Source organism: Pteropus alecto, unplaced genomic scaffold (assembly GCF_000325575.1).
Source record: "Pteropus alecto unplaced genomic scaffold, ASM32557v1 scaffold3, whole genome shotgun sequence".
Classification (NCBI taxonomy): domain Eukaryota; kingdom Metazoa; phylum Chordata; class Mammalia; order Chiroptera; family Pteropodidae; genus Pteropus; species Pteropus alecto.
Window position 1 is genome coordinate 56,380,451 of NW_006442484.1, and position 8,537 is coordinate 56,388,987.

Consider the following 8,537-nt stretch of genomic DNA (forward strand, 5'->3'; position numbering starts at 1 on the left):
TTCTTGAAAAATCAGAAGATCTAGCAATTATCGGCTCTGTGTTTCCACAAGATAACAATTGTCTGTAGCTGATTCCAACTGCCCTATTTGAATAGCTAGGCTGTCTCTGGCATGCCACCCTTCATATAATATATGCACATGTGCTCACATTCAGCTTGCTATAGGTTACCCCTCGCCTCTGTGGCATTTGAGTTTATGAACTCCTCATCCAATAATCAGGCTAAGGCAGTAAGTATGGTTACTAGAAACATTATATGCATTAATCTTTTAGACTTCTTTAAGTAACATTTTAACTTTGTTATTTAAAAACGTCATTGTACCATTAGGAATACAATAATCACTGACTATAACAGAAATTTGGATAGACATTCTAAATCCACATCCCAAAGGAATCAGGACCCTCCTAGAGAGGCCATGCATGTTGTTACTTTAAACCAATTTGGCATCTGGTCATTCTCTTAGCTAGAATTGTACAGCTGCCATAAGAATTCAGTCTCTCAACTTCTTATCTATTTCATTCTCTCTCTAGCAGGTGAAAGAAACTGCTGGAGGGAATTAAAAAAATACAGCATCCTCTTCCTATTTGTTTTCTCAGCACTCTTCTGTGAGTTCACTCACAGTCAGAACAGGCTCAGAGAGCAAGTGATGGATTCCACGGTAAAAGATGGCTTTGGCAGTGATATTTCTCTTTCTGGAAACCTAGACTGTCCTCATTGTTTAGGGTCAAACTTCTGGTTTCACAGAGATATTACTGTTGCTCTATAGAGATAGTTTGGGGTGGCAGATAGAGATCTAGCTTTGAGTGAGAAAAGCTAGGTTTGAGTTACTACACTATCACTCACTGAGTATCCATTACTATTTACTTGTATCATGAGGCTCAATTTTCTTGACTACAGATGAGCATAATACTATTTGCCCTTACTATTTCCTCCATGTTATTGTAAAAAATCAAATCAAATCATATATACAATGAAAACTAAGTGTAGAATGTTGTATAACACAATGTATTACAATTTGAAAAATGCCTGGGAGGCAAACTGATGTAAGATGGTGACTTTTCTTATTTAAAGTTAGTAATTAGGATACAGATGAACAAGATCCTCACAGTAAAAGAGACTTTTAGGCACTAGTTAGTGAGTCCTTGGGGAAGATGGGAGAGTAGGAAGCACCAGGAGACTGTCTCCCCACCTAGATAACAATTGCACTCGAGTCTGCCTAACATAACTATCTGGAACTCTAGAGTCTATTAAAGGCTTGCAACTTCCAGAAGACTTGGTGGGTAAATTGTGGTTATTTTTGGACAATTTCAGCTATTAGCACAGTAGCAACTACCTATCCCCCCACCTTCCAGACACATGGCAGGCAGCTACACGTGTGTTCCTAGAGCAGCTGGCATTTAGCTTGCCAGAGCCAGGGTGGGGAAAAAGAGAATCCTGTCTCCCAAATATTGAGGATCTGTTCTTTGATTGCTGATTGCTATTCATGACCACAGAGGTACAGACAGAGGCAGCTGCCATTGTTGTTATACCTTTCCCCATTGTTGCAAGCCCCTCCTCAAGTTGAAGGGACTTCCAGGAATTTAAGGAGTTGGCACCCTTCTCTCTCCTTCATTTTTTTATCTTTCTCTCATTGGGAGCCATATATTAAAGACTAAGACATTCAAAAACAGCCACATATTCAGGGGAAATTAGAAAGTCACCACATGTACCCAAGCAAAGGCAAAAGCTCAGAAAAGACCTGAGAAGACCTTGAGTTTACACCTCAGCCTGATTCTCAGCACAGGGATGGCCTACAACAATCAAAACATCAAACCCAAGAACAAAACAGCAAATCTTGGGGAAAGGGGAGAACATTATTTCCAGAGTTATCAAATTATTAGATTTAAATGTCCAGTTTTCAACAACAACAACAACAAAATCACAAGGTATACAAAGAAACAGGAAAGTATGGCCTGTTCAAAGAAAAAACTAAACCAGTAGAGACTGTCCAGATGGTGAATCTACTCAACAAAGATAGCTGTCTTAAAGATGCTCAAAGAACTAAGGGAACATATGGAGAAAGTAAAAAAAGTGATGTATGAAAAAATGGAAATATCAACTAAGAGATAGAAAACTTAAAAAAGACCCCCCCCCCCCCAATTCTGGAGCTTAAAAGTAAAATAACTAAAATGAAATATTCACCAGAGATATTCAAAGGCAGATTTAAAAAAGTAGAAGAAAGAATCAGCAAACTTGAAGGCAGGACAATGGAAATTATCAAGCCTGAGGAACATAAGAAAAAAGATTGAAGAAAAGTAAACAAAATGTAAGTGACCTGTGGGATACTGTCAAGCACACCAACATACAGATAGTGAGAATCCAAGAAGGAAAAGAGAGAAAGCAAGGGGTAGAGAAAATTTCTGAACAAATAATGTTGAAAACGTCCCAAATTTGAAGGAAGACATGAACATAAACATACTAGAAGCTCAGCGAAACTCAAGTAGGATGAACTCAAAGAGATACATACTGAGACACATTAAAATCAAATTGTCTCAAGAATCCAGAAGTGAACTCACATTTATATGGGCAAATAATTTTCGACAAAAAAGCCAAAAACATACAGTGGAGAAAGGAAAGCCTCTTCAAAAAATGATGCTGGAAAAACTGGAAAGCCACCTGCAAAAGAATGTAACTAGACTGTTGTCTATCACCACACACCAAAATTAACTCAAAATGGATTAAGGACCTAAATATAAGACCTGAAACAATAAAATGCGTAGAAGAAAACATAGGAACTAAATGAAGAGAACTACATCAAACTAAAAAGCTCAGCAAAAGAGACTGTCAACAAGGTAAAGAGATAATCATCCGAATGGGAAAATATATTTGCAAGCAACGCTTCCGATAAGGGCCTAATAGCCAAAATATACAAAGAACTCATACAACTCAATAACAACAACGACAACAAATGATCCAATCAAAAAATGGGCAGAGGACCTGAACAGACATTTTTCCCTAGAGGACATACAAATGGCCAACAAATATATGGAAAGATGCTCAAAATCGCTAGCTATTAGAGAAATGCAAATCAAAATCTCAATGAGATACCATCCCACACCTGTTAGAATAACTATAATCAAGAGGACAAGTAATAACAAATGTTGAAGAGGATGTGGAGGAAAAGGAACTCTCATACACTGCTTGTGAGACTGCAAATTGGTACAGCCGCGATGGAACACAGTACAGAGGTTCCTTGAAAACCCAAAAATGGATCTACCGTACAATCCAGCAATCTGTCTACTGGGTATTCACCCCAAAGACTTGAAAACCCATATTTGAAAGAGATTTGCACACCAATGTTCATAACAGCATTATTCACAGTGGTCAGGACATGGAAGCAACCGAAGTGTTCTACAATAGATGACTGGCTAAAGAAGCTGTGGTAGATATATACAATGGAATATTACTCAGCCATAAGAAGAGATGAAATACTGCCATTTGCGACAACATGGATAGACTTTAAGATAATCATGCTAAGCGAAATAAGCCAGACAGAAAAAATTAAAAATCACATGATATCACTTATATGTCAAATATACACCTAAAAGCAACAAATGAATAGGACAAACAAACAGAGACTCATGGACATGGGCTATAGACTAGTGGTTATCAGAAGGTAAGGTGTGGGGCGATGGGGGAGGTAATCAAGGCAAAGGGGGTCAAATATGTGGTAATAGAAAGAAATCTAACTATGGGAGGTGAACACACAGTGTAAATATAGATATGCCTTACTATTAAGGTGTACAGCTGAAACATTGGATTTCGTTAACAAATGTCACCAGAAAAAAATAAATAAATTTTAAAAAATAAAAATTAAATTAAATTAAACTGTAAAAAGCCAGGGATAGTCAATCAGAGTACCAGCAGATTTCTCTGGAAATTTGGAGGTCACCTATCAACCAAGAATCTTATAGCTGGTAAAACTGTCCTTCAAAAGAGAGGAGGAAATTAAGACATTCCTAAATAAACAAAAGCCGAGGGATTTGCTATGAATCAAATGATTAAGTAGTGAGATAATCTCATACAATTCTAAAATGTATTCATTCATCCATCAAACATGAGTGGAGTTCCTCTACATGCCAGGTTCTGGGAATTTATGCATGAAATACCATGGGTTCCTGCCAGATTTTCTTAGAACCAGAGGAGAAAATCTCTCCCTAAAGAAAGCAGGATGAGGTCCTGGTGAGTATAGGAAGGAACAAAAGTGGGCAGGAAAAGAATGCTAATAGGTCAACAAAGGGTATAGGCAAATATAAAGATTAACAGAAAAAGCAGATGGTCTTAGAGGTGAGAAGTATTAGACAATACAATGTACAGCTGCCACAAACAGATTTTTTCATCTGAACATTATGCAGACACTTGATGGAGCAGCCAGGGGAACTGAAATCCAGACCCAATTACATCTGTCAAATCATGCCCTGGAGAAGGAGGAGGAGGGACTTGACCCTTAAAAACAGAGACTTTTTTTAATTCACAGAAGGACACTGCACAAAGGCTATCTGTGTCCCTGGGTTCAAAAGTGTGCCTTTAAAACCAAAAATACTAAGGAGAGTGAAAGTGGTGGTGCTGATATTCTGTACTCATTCAAGGGTCTCCTTAACAGTTTTCTCACATGCACAGAATTCAAGAGTATATATTTAAGACTTTCAGGTATATATTTCAGGCTTATAATAACCTAGAGCAATAAATTTTTTAACATGGAGCTTAAGTTCTTCATCTTTTTTGAGAGTATATTTAGGAACATATGAGATGTAATATGTTAAATAGAACAAAATACTAATGTCTTGTTTACCTTTGTATTATGTTTTAACATTTTAAGAATCATCTTATTACTATATAATAAGATGTATAACTACTACTTGAGAAAAACACTAAGTTCCCGTGTAAAATGTGTCATTTATTATGTGAACAAGATTATTTTCATTTACATTGTTTCAAATCTTAAAATTTGTGGCTCTACATAAAATAAGAGAAAGTAGCCTAATCTTTTCAAAATAGAGTGCTGATGTGGAGTTTAAAGTCCAGTTCATTTTTATCCAGTTTCAATTTCCTCTAAAACACCTGGGAGCATTACTCATGCTAAAATTAAACAGCTTGTATGCTCATGTTCATAAAAGTTGTACTGTGAACCTAAAACACAAAACAAAACATATGTACATGTGTATTTTATTGAACCTAAAATTTTACACCTTTTTGAAATGCCTAAGACACAGTATTTTTGATTCCTTGAGTGTCAAAATTCACTAAGTATTTATTGTGCAAAGCATTGTAGAATTAAGCAGAGAAAAGACTTTTTCTGTCTTCAAAGGATAGTTATTTTGACATTAAAATATTTCTTTTCAGAAAGGTTATAGCAGCAGCAATATGGGTAGAATATGGGTAAAATAGTATACTGCTTTCTCCTGTTTTGATCTCTCTCTGAGGCACCCATTAGCCTCTCTTGGTCTGTCAGAGTCCTTCATGGCTCACCCATGGAAATTCTCCCCATTCTGAATCCTTCTTTTATAATGCCCATATCAAAATTATACTTTCTTATAATCTATTTTCTTAGGGACTAGTTGCCAAAGTGACAGCTAAACTAATCTGGTAAACTAATCCATGCAAAGATATGGATTATTTCTCGAGCAACATATTTATGTTACTATCTTTTTAGAGACAGTGTCTTAATGCATAGGAATGACTTTAATGATGGGGATTTCCACATGCATGATGGGTCTTTTGGTGTCCCTCAAATATATAAATCATATGAGGGGCTGCCAACATTGTTTCCCTGTCCTGAGAGCTGGGGAGAAAAGAAATGGGCTGTCTTTGCATTGCCCGGAGGAGTTTTTAGTAGCATGTTTGCCTAAACCCACAAGGAGCTGATGGATTTATCTACACCTTTGTAGGATCTTCTGTTTCAGTAAGTCAAAACAAGCCCAGTTTTCCACAGTTTCTATTGGAGGAAAATATTTTTCTCAAAAAAGGGGTATGAGTGACATTTGGGGCAGGATAATTCTTTATTTTATAGAATGGTATACATGGCAGGAATTTTAGCATTCCTAATCTCAACCCACTAAATTCCAATAGCATCTCCCCAAGCGTCTCGCCTGTCCAGTTGCTGTGACAGCCAACATGCCTCTGACACATTTCCAAACGTGTGGAACAACTCAAGTGATGACTATCAGCCAATCCTTTGAAAGCCAGTTATAACCCTCTCTATGGGAGGTACAATATCCCCCATCAGCCACACTGTCAAGAGTGGTTGAGTGGCATTGAACCTCCAGTGACTGTGTCTCCATTCAAGAATACAATGAATGAGTGGGAAAAGGCAGATATGAACTTCCCCCACTTAACATCCTCAAACTAATTCCAGTCAGTTATTTTACGATGAGTCAGAAATTCAGACTAAAAGAATGTGAAATTTTTCTGAAAGTAAAGCTTTTCTTTGGATGGCGGCTTATTGAGGAATGGTTTGGCAGTTTGACATTGATCTTTCTAATATTGTGACAGCATCCTCGAAAAAAACTATTCCCTTTGGCGGTAACATAAATTCAGAATTTCATCTAACTACAGTTGAAGTCTCATTTGGTCTCATTCAAAGATCACCTGTAAAGACTCAGGAAGTAAAGAAAAATGAGAATGAAAGTACTATGCTTCAAAAGCCAAGGTAACACACTAAAATATTAACTGCTTGCTTTATACACTTTTAATAAGTCAATTTCTATTAATTTCATTAACTTTTTAAATCCTATAATGAAATGGTTTAAAGATATGGGGAAGAATAAAAATAGCATCATAGCAAAATGCATTCCCAGTTTATGGTGAATAAATCAAAGTTTCGGGGCCATAAAGAGTTGGGGGAGTAAAGTCCTTTTGTTTCCTTTTAGATAAGATAAATGTGTAGCAGGCACATGAACAGCAATAGTGCTGTTTTATTAAATAATGCTCAAAGAACATGACTGATAAGAAAATGATATGGAAAATAAATATTAAAAATTTATTTAAAAGTAAAATATATATCAGTGGTAGCTTTGAGAGGACGAAAGGTAGGGAAATGGCTTTTGAGAATACAAACATATTCTTGCAATATTAACATTTATTCCAAGAATAAAGGTTAAAATTGGCTTCCATTTTAAATATTGAACTTTTGGTACATAATGCTGCTGATTTGGTATCATAGAGGTGGTTAAATTGTTTGTTTGTTTGTTTGTTTTTTTAAGTCAGTTACACTTCTTCCATAATGGTCCATGTGTTGGTCAGATGAAAATTTAGGAAAATAAAGTCATTCTACTGTGAGTTCCAGGAATGTAGGGACCAAGTTGATATTGTTCTATCTCTAGTACTAGATAAAGCACAGTACCTAGCACATAGAAGGCCCTCAAAGGAGTGGATGAATTGAAAAACCATACTTAACTTAACAAACTCTGATTACTAATAACAACTCTCATCATTATACAGTTATTGTGTGCCAGGCACAGGATCTCTATTATTTCAATTAGTTATTCAATCAACCTCAAGGCATCAGCATTATTGTCAACATTTGCAGAATGTTGACAATAATAGAGCCAGCAACATAAAGAAGCTGGCTCTTAGGTCAGTAGTTTACTCAGGATAACGTGGCACCCAATGCAAATCCAGGACTCTAAGGCCTGGGTCTGTTTACTGAGTACCTGGCAGTGAGTGAGGGAGTATGCTTAGAGACTTCTATGAATCTCTGCCCTCTAGTGAGGGAGGGGGCCATGTAAACAAGTCATTCTATTCTCTATTAAATGGGCTATAACAGAGGAAATAACAAGGCAGCAACTAGTAGAATTTAAGGAAGGAGGAGTAACTACCAGAATTTAGAGATATTGCTAATTCTATCATGATAGAATGACAGGATTTATAAATTGGCTCTCTGGGCTCCCAGAGGCTAGCAAATTATGTGAGGCAAACCAGTATGTCTCAGTGTCAATCAATCCTGACCCCAGGTCCTAGTTCTCTTCAGGCATCTCTGCACAGTGAGACTACAATGCTTACCTCGAACGCCACCAGTACAACTCTTGTAGGATAGCTGTACCTCGTACACCACTCCCACCAACTTGAAAAGCTTGATACACTTTTAATAAGTCAATTTCTATTAATTTCATTAATTTATATCTGTTATATCTGAGAGTCACCGAAAGGGTGCCTTACATGTAGAGAAAAACCAAGTCCCTTCTCTTCTACTTGGCTTCCTTCTTGTCAATGTCCAATGCAACTAAAGCTTCCTTAAGGAACCTGCTGCCACCAGTGCTAAGGACTATGCAATCCATGATTCTGCCTTTATCTGGCAGAGCTTCAGAGGGTGGGAGGAAGTCCCGCTCTGCAATCAGCTGGCCTCCAAGACCCCACTGTTAGCACTCACTGTCTCTCACAATAGAATTTTTTCCCCTCTTTATCACCTTTAAGCAAAAACTTGTCTCAACAAGAAGCAGTAGCAGTTCTCTATGTGTTCCCTCTTCTGCTTATATACATCCAAGAAACACATGTTCTTTC